Source organism: Anopheles aquasalis, chromosome 2, assembly GCF_943734665.1.
Source record: "Anopheles aquasalis chromosome 2, idAnoAquaMG_Q_19, whole genome shotgun sequence".
Lineage (NCBI taxonomy): Eukaryota > Metazoa > Arthropoda > Insecta > Diptera > Culicidae > Anopheles > Anopheles aquasalis.
Window position 1 is genome coordinate 44,978,844 of NC_064877.1, and position 11,157 is coordinate 44,990,000.

At 39.0% G+C, this 11,157-nt stretch overlaps 1 protein-coding gene across 1 annotated transcript in view; it reads left to right on the forward strand.

Annotated features, from left to right (window-relative positions):
* Positions 1-4,406: 4,406 nt before the first annotated feature.
* Positions 4,407-11,157, forward strand: part of LOC126572408 (uncharacterized) — an 18,500-nt gene continuing 11,749 nt past the window's right edge. Inside the window, exon 1 of the mRNA XM_050231687.1 lies at positions 4,407-4,422. The gene's annotated coding sequence lies outside the window, so the exon portion shown is untranslated. The remainder of the gene's footprint in view (positions 4,423-11,157) is intronic.

The window sequence follows — 11,157 nt, forward strand, 5'->3', positions numbered from 1 at the left end:
CTATCACGCACTTTGGACACATACCGCAGATGTACGGTAACGCCATAAAATGAAGGACAACGTTATCTAGAAAGAAACGATTAACCTTCCATGTGAAGCGAATCAATATTAAACAAGGCATGTTACGAAAAGCGAGTAAGCGATTTCAATATCTGAACCATCCTGTAAATCACCGTCGACATTGACAATAGATGTTTCATACGAATTTTTTCAAGCATATGCAGCAATAACTGATACATGGTTCTACAGCAGCTATGTTATGATCCAGAGTATAAGAATATGCAATAACACCTTGAGAAAGATGGCAAACGCAATTCCATAAATTGGGTTTCTACATGACGGTTTGTTCAGATCGTTTAGAAGCAAGTGAGATTATCACTTGCTTTTGTCACAACCACGATACGGCTTGATGCCGATCCAACGGTTTAAGCCAACGCAGCAAAATAAGAAAGAGCACAGTTCCTCTAATATCAACCACTCGCATTACTATGTCGGCGAGAAAGTGATTCGTACGATGAGCATCGAAAATACTGCTGAATTAATCTATAATTCTGAAATCATTGCAGCTAGATAACTTCGAAAATACATATCGTTGTAAATCACCTACTAGGGCAACTCAACATTATTCAATACATCGCTTTACCTAGAATATTACAGGCTACGATTGTTACGATAAGTATACGCCTATAAAATACTTATCGTAACAATAAGTAATATTTGACACATCGCTTAAATTAGTACCCTCAATCAAACAAAATAGGATTGGATTTATTGCAAAACGAATACGAAAGGAATGTTTCCTAACTCTTGGAATTCTATTCTCACTTTCGCTCTATAAAAGGCGTTGCATTGACACGAAGAAAGCACTTCCGGCAATTAAATGTTCAGAATGGTTTCCCCCGGTGCTCATTTACCATATGGCTTTTATCAATACTTATGTTATATGGGCTCACTGACCGGAAAAGTGTAATTAAACTCGCAGATGCCAAACATCTTAGCCCTTGCGACGAAAAGGAAGCACATATGCAGACTATGAGATGAAGGGGTCCATCCTAAATAACCATCAAGTCGAAATGAGATTGTTTTGATATATCTCTTCCGTTGCTTTCTTTTGGTTTGTTGTTGTAACAAATATGGCAATCCCTTGACCGCATTCAGAAGCCAATCCACGCTATTATGCTGCCTTTAGGCGCTAGCCGTGTAGCTCAATCAATTTCCTTTGTGAGGATACGTTTGTTTACATTCATGTCTGTTCCATAACTCTTGTGTCTTGTTGCGAACGACCTTTTTCTGGTACTGCAGAAATTTTGTTTGCCATTCAAAACCATTTTATTCGTTAAAATTGTAAGAAATTTATATAGAACTCGTATACATGTTTAAGACACTGTTCAGAGTATATAGAAAACGCATTTAACTTGTTTTATGTCTTTCAATCCAGAGCGTCCAGCTTATTTTTAAAAACATCGTTTGCATCAATTCAATAAAGGCGCGTCTATGAAAATACACTATTAAGGTTTTTGAAGATGTATTAATTGTTCAAAATATGTATTGCAATATGATTGTGGAATCAAACTCTCAGCTATTCCTTATCTACCTCACGTGGTACTAAATATTGTACTTATCTTTGTTGTCAAAAACTATGATAAGATTGAGTCGATTCCATCAACATTGTCCTACGAAATAAACAGCAAAGGAAAACGAACGTGAAACACACTTTTACCAAGCGAAGCATGCAAAGAAACAACTCAATGGACACATAGTTCATGCGTGTAGATGATACACATTGTAGCTCATCCTTAATCTAGTTTCATGCTCAACCGCATCTATGTGCTACGGTGTTATGAAAAATGCACCATGACTGCGTCACTAGCGAAGCAGTATCTGCATTGGTATCAGTAGACATTGGTAGTACCAACATTTCTTGTTTGTTTTTTTTTTTCGCTGTACATCGAGTTTAGTAGTTGTTCCATTACAGTAGCATGCATGCTTCAGAAAACAGCTGCTATTGCTTGTTACTTCTTATCATATCCTTTTTTGTTATTCAAGAACCGGAGCGGATGCTATTATTAAATACGAAAAAAAAACTTAAATACGAAAAATATACCAAACATTACCATTTGGACTTCACAGGTTCTTATAAGTTTTTATTTTCATGAAACCCACATTCGTTTCGGTCACAATGTTTGTTCCCACCCACAGAAAATCAATTCATCGTATCTCTAGCGACTATTTTCCATTTCATTGGAGCTTGATTTCAAACAGTTGAATAGCAATTAATCGTAGAAATCTCATTAATCTCCTATTGATCGCATTTGTTCAAGACTACTGAATCAGGATAATTTAAAGTAGTCCCGCTATCAATATTTCATTGTTTATTTTATATATTGCTCTAAAATGTTCAATTAGGTACGCACTGTTTCAATTTCATTCTTATGCTAGGACACTAAACATAACATACATTTTAGAAGGTAAGGCTAACGTTGAAAATTAACACAAACTACTTTCCGATGTTAAGTTTACGTGCCACTTATACGATAGGACGAAACAAGTTATCGATCCAAACACCGAAGTTTATTCAGATGCCGTTGCTTTTCGCAGTGACTAAACAACATAAATTGCGTTCATCCTTTGCCCTAGGAAACTGTAAAAGCACAGTCTGCTTTCGTATATTAGGATATTTACCTTTAGTCATCGCACAGTACGCCCGGGGCAGTTTGTTCAGTGTAGATCCCTATGTCAAGGCTTGTGACACTGGCAAGACATGGCAAGGCAAATGATGTCACAGATTCAGGCACTCTTATCCGATTTAGCAGGGATCCGGCGAATGTTTACACACAGAAGCTCCAATGATTTAATTAATTTAATAGTGTTGGTGTTAAAAAATCGAAAATATTCTAACGTAAACAGTCTTACAGGCGAGGAAAGGTTGCACTGAACGATCCGTTGAATATTATTCTTATGCTTTAAAATGGGTATCGTGACACACTGAACAACTATTTGAACTGGTTAACTGTTTAAACTAAGACCCTTTCATGTACCCTACCTTGCTCATTGTTTTGTCCTATTGCGGCTGCTTTTTGGTTGATTTTCCGTGTACAATAAATTGATTCTGAATCACTGCATAACCATGCATCTCTTTCTCTTTACGTATGAAATCATTTGAATCTTATTCTATTGATATTATAATTCACATTGATTGTTTATAATCTTTTTATGAGCTAGAAAGTCAGTTCGCTACGCATGACAGAACATTCAAGAGGTAGTCATCTTTCGTTTCAAGCTAGGAGGAACTTTTGCTTCGGACATCAATTTCACTAACTATTTCATGAAAATTTCGTTCATTCTTGGTATAATGTTGCTAGCTGCCCATTGTACAGAACACTGGAAAATTGGAACGCCAATCGAAAGACACGCTCGTATTAAATACTATCCATAATTTCCGCACATTGCAGATGGACGAAAATCTACAATGAAAGATGATTGAAAAATGCGAAAACAGTAACATAGCTTCAATGGAATAATATGCTCATAGTAGTATTACCCACCTTTTTGATATTTGATTTTTTTTTCTCCGCTGGTAACATTTCCCGAGTTGATGAAATTAATATCATACAAAAAGATAAGTACTGTCTTCTTTTAGTGCGTGGGGTCGGATAAATCCATGGTATAGATACTTCGTTATGATGTGATGTATGGTATGATAACATATTTTATAAAGCATCCTCCGAAAAAAAATGGTTGACGCAACCAGGTTGGGAAAATAATTAGCTGTCTGACGGGCATAAGCCATTTTTACGAACAATGTCGAGGACACATGATACGGCCAGTAGCTTGTTTCTAAATACATGAATAGATGAAAAAACACCTTTGATCCCATTTTTATGGGAAAGTATTGTATTGGAACATGCAGCTGCATGCGTGGAATAGCATACCTCCATCTATTCATACAACTGCTTTTTGTGTGCAGATAGAAAAGTCATTATAAATGTTATTATAATCTTTTACGCAAATCAGGAACACACACTCAAAATAATCTTTCAAAAACCAGCAACACTACCGCGGATTAGAAGCCTTCCTTAATTCCAAATGCGTATACTTGCGATCATAAAAGGGTGGTCTCGTCTCGCAAATGTTTCATCGGCCTTGTGCTGCGTGTGATGTTCTACTACGACATCGATGATGTTTTTCAAGGAAAGCCAAAGGTTTTTCCGAGTTTGCCGTCGGATTGGTTCGGCTAAGTTCGTAACCAAACACGAACGTCCTGTCTCTCAATCGAATAACATAGTCAAAGAGAGGGAACAGCATATCAAAAAGTCTCGTTTGTACTACTATCATTGTTTCGGTCGCCCTTCGATGAGAAGCACGCCTCGGTTTAAAGTAGCTCTTCATGATAGCATGTCGTTTTTACGTAGCGCACGGAAGGTAGGTCAGCCTGTGTTGTGTTTGTGAAAGAAGGCGAAAAGTGTCGATATCCCCAAACAAGCTATGCGTAGTCAAACTCGCATATTAAATCACAAGTATCGATTCAGCTGTTTGAAAATAAGTTCCCAGATTCTATTTATGTTCATATTGTTAACAAAACAAAACTATTTAACCAAGATCTATCTGGAAATAATAAGCAGCATGCAATGAGTGCTTAACTTGTGTTGTTGAGTATTTCCATATTAATATCACTTAGCCATTCACTCACGATTCACCAAGAGATTGTATAGCAGAAAATTTAAAGTATCTCGATCGAAGAGCCCTCTTGAGCGGAAATAGTTTTCAAATAGTTGCACAAACTCTTTAATTGCATAGGTAGATACTAGAGGAATGGAATTCTAGAAAAAGACCGAAGAGATAATGGAATGAAAATTGCCGACACTTTGAAGCTTTGTCTTTGTAAATGCATTACTCAAGTGCTACGAGCATCCGCATGCAGAAGTTAGTGGTCCATCGCTCGATTGCTTAGTAAGATCAACGTTAAATGTTAAGTGGCATTGGTTATGCACACTGTCCAGAGTTATTACAGTACCAGCGTGTTTTCAACGGAGTGGCCATATCGTGGGTAGCAAGAAAGACAGATTTTCTCTGCTTCAGTTCATCGTTTCACGTTTAAGCCTTTTGACACACAAAACACAACCAATTATTTTAATGAGGGATGCTGCAAAATAGAACAATTTGCCTCTTGTTTTAGCGAACTGAGAAAATTTCTTAAAGAGGATGTAACGAGCAGTCTAGAGTAGTTATAGGGTTAAACCGATGATTTAGTAGATGCTAGATATACACTAAGAATAAATCAGCATCGATGCTACTACAACATTGCTTTGCGAGACATACTGTTTGTTTCAGATCGAAGAAGAATGTTTTGGTTGAATCCCATTAAGTCTTTACATGAGGCTCCTTAAGAACCAACATCTTTTACGAGGATGGTTTTTTCTTCCATGTTCATTTTATGAATTAAAATGCACCTTAAATACATCTTCCATTAGATCAATACAAGTTCCATATGGTTGTTACATGTGTATATTCATTTTACATTTTAATATCTTTTTATACAAAGAGGAAGGGTTTACTCATTGCTTTACAACATGAATCTATTATTGATTGTAATGTCAATGGATTAATTAATGGAGCTACCAATTATAATTTCGAAAGTCTCGCATCAATTTCGTGGTTTATATGGTTTACTATATTTATCCCAAAAATTGAAAGTAGGTTTTATCCTCCTTTAAAGCGTATAAAGAGAGGCTTCGTGACTTTCTACGACGAATTTTAGCAATCACACGACGAAGACGAAGTAATCAACATGACGAGAAACTAAATGAGAAAAAGGCTTTTCTTGTGTTATCCTAACCCAATTTTATATGCAAAGATGCTATCAATCTATAACATGATGTTTGTGTTGTAGGTCACAAACACGATTGACTTGACGATTTGCAGCTTTTTAGAGTTTTTGTTTGATGTAGTACACAGGTGGTTATTCTCGTTCGCGAAATAATAATAAGTACACATTCCATGTTCTACATGCGAGGGTATGAGCAATGGCCATTTATGGTGCGGTAGGAATAGTTCTGTCGTCTTGGTCTGCCACGTGGGATTGCCTAGATTAGATGATACGAACAACCCAGTACTCTGTTTCCGTCTGCAGTGCGAGCGATTATAACAATGGTTATCCAAGCTGTTGTCTCTATCGATACAGTTGATAGGACGTATCCAGTAGCGTAAAAGCCGCAGTGAGTTATTAAAAACGCGTTTATCATTTCAAACTGTTGTACAAATGGATCAATTATGATCAATCGCTTCTTAATTGGTTTTTTTTAAATCACGGATTTCCATTCCCTAAAAGACTGCAGATGCAACCATTTGACGTACTTTTGATGGACATGGATAGATTATACACAATTCCTTGCCGCGATTGATATCAGTTATCCACATGTGAGAGTATTTGCAAATTTTGCCAGCAGCTGCTGCTGAATAAATCGGACCAATGCCATACTCGTTGGGTTCGAAAACAGAAGGCATCTGGTGCATATTGACCAACATAAAAAACGAATTCATCATTCCATCATATCACACCTGATTAATCTGACGTCAAAAAGGCACCACAAAGGGACGAATTGTGTATTTATTCTTATAAACCCTTATCAGCTTCTGCTTGTTTCAGTAACCTTATCAAACCCACCTCCACGATCTGAAAACGACTCCACGGCAGGGCGTAGGTGGTCCCAACAGACCAATGAGCGAGTGTTTGCTGTTCAATGATTCGAATGACAAACTCAAAGGGGGACCGTATGATTTAATAGCTTCGCGTTGTTCGTAGAATCCAACCCTAATCGATTGGGTGCCATGATCGCGAGGTTCCTCTTCACTAACGAAACCCTCAATACTCCACCAACGAACTTCCGGTTGTTGCGCATTATATTATTGTTTGTTCTTTCTGCTCTCTATTGTCGTTTGTGTCAGTCACATCTGCCAACATCAAAGGGCTACTATACTGCTGTAGTTTGATTCTCTTACCTTTCACGTGTCTCTAGTATACAACTCACGGACGCACCCTTTCAACATTCCTCATCTTGTGACCCTCTTTTTAGTGTTTCTCTCCACATGCTTTTGACCATGTGTAACGTCGGTGTTATTTGCATTTCAATAAATATAAAACACTCACATGACGGCGTTACCGGGGTTACCGATTAGCATTGACCTCCTGTAGAGCAAAGCGATAGGGGTCCGGTGCGGGTTCATGCTGATGCAGGTGAGCTGTGAGAACCAAATAAATAAAAACCAGTGGACGTGACAGATATGATGGCTATTGGACGATAAATTGAACATTCGAATAAAATCGCTTGGATGATTTTAGTTATCAAAATCCTTCTTTGCAGTCATTGATAGACGTTTGTCGTACAACAGGTCATGGAAAACTACACAGCCTTTGTCAAATGTGTTGGAATTGCCGTGTCCATTCATGGTCGTTTTGGTTTCAATGAATTTGGCTGAGCTGTAATGAATGCTCATCTCATCTGAATTGAATCATGAGCAAGTGCTTTCGAAAACATGGATTTTTTGTAAACAAGTTAATGAGTAGTTCTTTAATCTACTATCTATGAGTATTAAAAGTCTACTATCTTGATTTTACCATCAATATTAAGTTGATAGTGAGGCATGGTTGATAACTGCATATAATCAGATCATTGTAAAAACTGGAAACGAAATGAAAAAAATCTTCTTTAGGATTATAGATCTTGCTTTCATTTAACCTGCTCTAGGATTTCGCGATATTTCACTGCACGGGGCATAACCCACACCATCCAGAGAGGCGAGCACCGAAAACATAAATATTATATTAGCCGTGTGTAAATATGAGAAATGAAATTGAATTTCCTGTGGAGAATGAACATACCGCGTTCGCTGGGTCTTGAATCTATGAGAGTGATGGCGGTTGTTCGTGGCGCCCTAGTACAATTTTGTATTACGAACCCACAAATGAACGTGGCTTGGATTGCGTTGGCGCTATCCACGCACAACTTTCAGCGGAAGATTATCCAACGCGCGGTACTAAGTAAATATCAGCTTAGACATTGCTTTTAAAGACGCGTCCGGTCACAGCACTAGACCTTTGCCATTGGGTCGATGGGCTCTGTGTAAAACCAGAAGGACGAAAGCAGTGGTCAACAAGCCTCGTTAGGCATCCTTTTAACCTTTTTTGGTAAATATCAGCGAGATGAATGCTAAAACAATAATTACACTTCAGCGCCTCTGTGTCTCTGAGTGGCGCTCAGCGTAACATTTTAATTATGGCCACCCAACAACCTACGAGGCTACAAAAGCTCGTTGGATTGTGTGAGTGTTTTGCCAACGGAAGTGACCCATCAGCTGAGTAAGTTGACATAAATCAATGTCGCGTGGGATCGCAAGGAGAGAAGGATGAAGGAGGTAAATTTGTCATATCAAGACGGTAACAAACGGTCAAACGGTTCCGTAGCAGGATGAAAAGCACTTTTCTTAAAGAATTTGTGAGGCATCGTCTTGGAGCTGCTCGCACCTCATGAATAAACCTTTCTTCTCAACACATTTTCGTCATGTTATGGGACATTATTCCTTTCTCACGAGGTACTGAAGAGACAAAAGGCTGCGTAATGTTGCTTCCGCCGAGACGTATAGCAAACAGGACATTATTAGCTGGCATCGGCTTACACAGGATGTCTGTAGTTTTCATTTTTGTTTTGATTTTTTTCTTCAATACGATAGCTCTTCCAACGGTATTCGCTTCTGGGCTATTTTAAATAGGATGGATTTTGAATCATCTCAACATAGCCTGAGCCCAATTCTTGCTCAAGGGACGAACAAGGTAAACGGAGAGAAGAAATCATAACAAAGCAGATGACCGCCTGACTCAGGTGGAACCTGATCGTTTTTGTTCTCTTCCGATTAATGGGAATAAGCAGCTACCTTTTAGCATGGAAGGTCTTTCACATGTTCAGTGAACCATAATCAAAAATCACGCTAGTCCGTTTGATAGGCCTCTTTCAGTGAAAATACGTGACCTTTCGTTCTTCGGGTGTAAGCTCGTATAGGACCGTATAAATTGTTAGTATCGTTTTTGTGATTAAACAGTTTAAGAATTTGCTTATCAAATGACTACATCCCTAAAGAAGGTAATGCATCATATGGTTGCTCACAACCTTTGACTACAAATCTTTGACCTACAGACAGTTCTGATACTGCCCAAGGGTACGAGTCATAAAAGTAGAGCCCATGGTCGGAATACAAATCAATTTCCGATCATCACATCGTATTCGGCGGCACTTTATTCTGGACAGCTGGTTGGCATACGATGACTGAATGTTAAACTATTGGTCTCAAGCACATCCTTTCGCACGCCTGATATGGCCATCTCGTGAACAGTGAAGTGTGATATGGAAAAGAATTTCAAATGCAACTTGCACATTTTGTTCATCGCGGTGCCAGGACTTTCTACGAAGAAACGAATAGTCGAATACAGTCGGGATGCAACGTGACTGGACTGAAGTCTGTGTGGCAATCGACTACAGGGAACCAGAATCTTCAGTTTTAAGAGGTTATCGCTGCATGTTTGCTATTTCTAACTAGCTGCTTTTTAAGCTTCAACTACTCTGAATTGGTCTTTGTTGCAGAAATTGGGCTCTTTGACCACGACTAATTTACAATAAGTAATTGCCATTTTGATATTAAGAAGAAGCAATCCGATTACTCTGCTATGCTAGTAAATGTATAAAAATAAACAAATCAACTGCTTTCACACAATGCTTAAAGCGCGAATATTAACACCAACTCCTTTTATTTTTGCGTTTATTTGCGTAGTTTCGCTGTATTTCCTCTTCTTCCAATGCACCGCTGCAGCCACTAGAGTTCGATGATGCGGATGATGTTTCCCAGTGGGAAGCGTCCGTAGTGCAGCTTGGTGAATTGAAAATTATGATGCAAATTCTCTCTGCTCTTCTTTGGGACTTTGCAATGGTTGAGGCAACATGCTGTTAGGTTCCCTTTATTTCTACTTAAGCAAGTTAATGGTTTGCCTCGACCGTTAGTCAATCATGAGAACGGATCGAGAGAACAAAATGAATCAAAAGTCTCCGTTAATCTGTCTTTGGAAAATAATATCCAGCATTATGACCACTGGTGCCTTGATGGTTGATCTTCTTTACACAGATTTGTGCCACTGCCATCGTCTCTAAAGAAAGAAACATAAATTACTTCACACAGAATTGTGCACTTGATGCAAAGTGAAGCAGTGTAGAGGCATCGAAAGGTACCGTTTGGTGGGTCCCAAGGTGACGATGCTTATCGTGGTCTGGTCTAGGGTACGTTGGGGGTACTTCAAACTCGACGACGATCATTGCAATCTGCGGTCTCTGCATGCACGCCTGCCTCCAGTGAAACGTGCACTTCGAAGGAATGGGAAACAAAACCGGATTGCAGTGGCCACAGTAAAATGGTAATGCACCGTGCAGCATCATCTCTGGAGGCACAGTAGGTACCATCGTAATTGACCTTTGCAAACATTGGAAATGGTGTACGAGAAGCGGACACTGACAGCGAAAATGTCCGTAAAGCAATCAGCCAAAGCATCCTCCTGGACTAACGCTGGGCCATCTCTTGGGTGAGTGTCGTCTCCCTCGTCGTTTGGAGCAATTCACTCTCCTTCTGCTTCTCACCGAGTTAAAAAGATTGTTCTTCGCTAACGGTGAAGCGAGCAGACCGGGACAGTGTTGACTTTGTGTTGAGTTTAAGGCAAAAAGGAAAGGTTGGAAAGCGAAGAGACTCGGAAATCACGGAGAGTTGGATGTTTAAATTCAAACAGCATGTTTAACCTCAGGTTAAAATCGAAATTGCAATTTCTTTCTACGAATTCTGTCATTTATCAAAGGCCTCTCACATGCAACACAATGAAGCTTTTGGAAAGTAATGCGCTACGAGTAACACGGATGGCTTTATTCTTGACTTCAATATCATCATTCTCTTCCTCAGCGGCTTGCTCAAGAGACGTGACATGGTAATCGATACGACGGAAGCTTGGAGGATAATACCAGCCCATCCCATATTGTCATGATCTGTCGATTCAAGAAGTATTCTCTTTTTAGTCATCATTTGTTTGTTTTGAAAATACTGCTTCATCCTCACACAGATGAAGAGCATAAT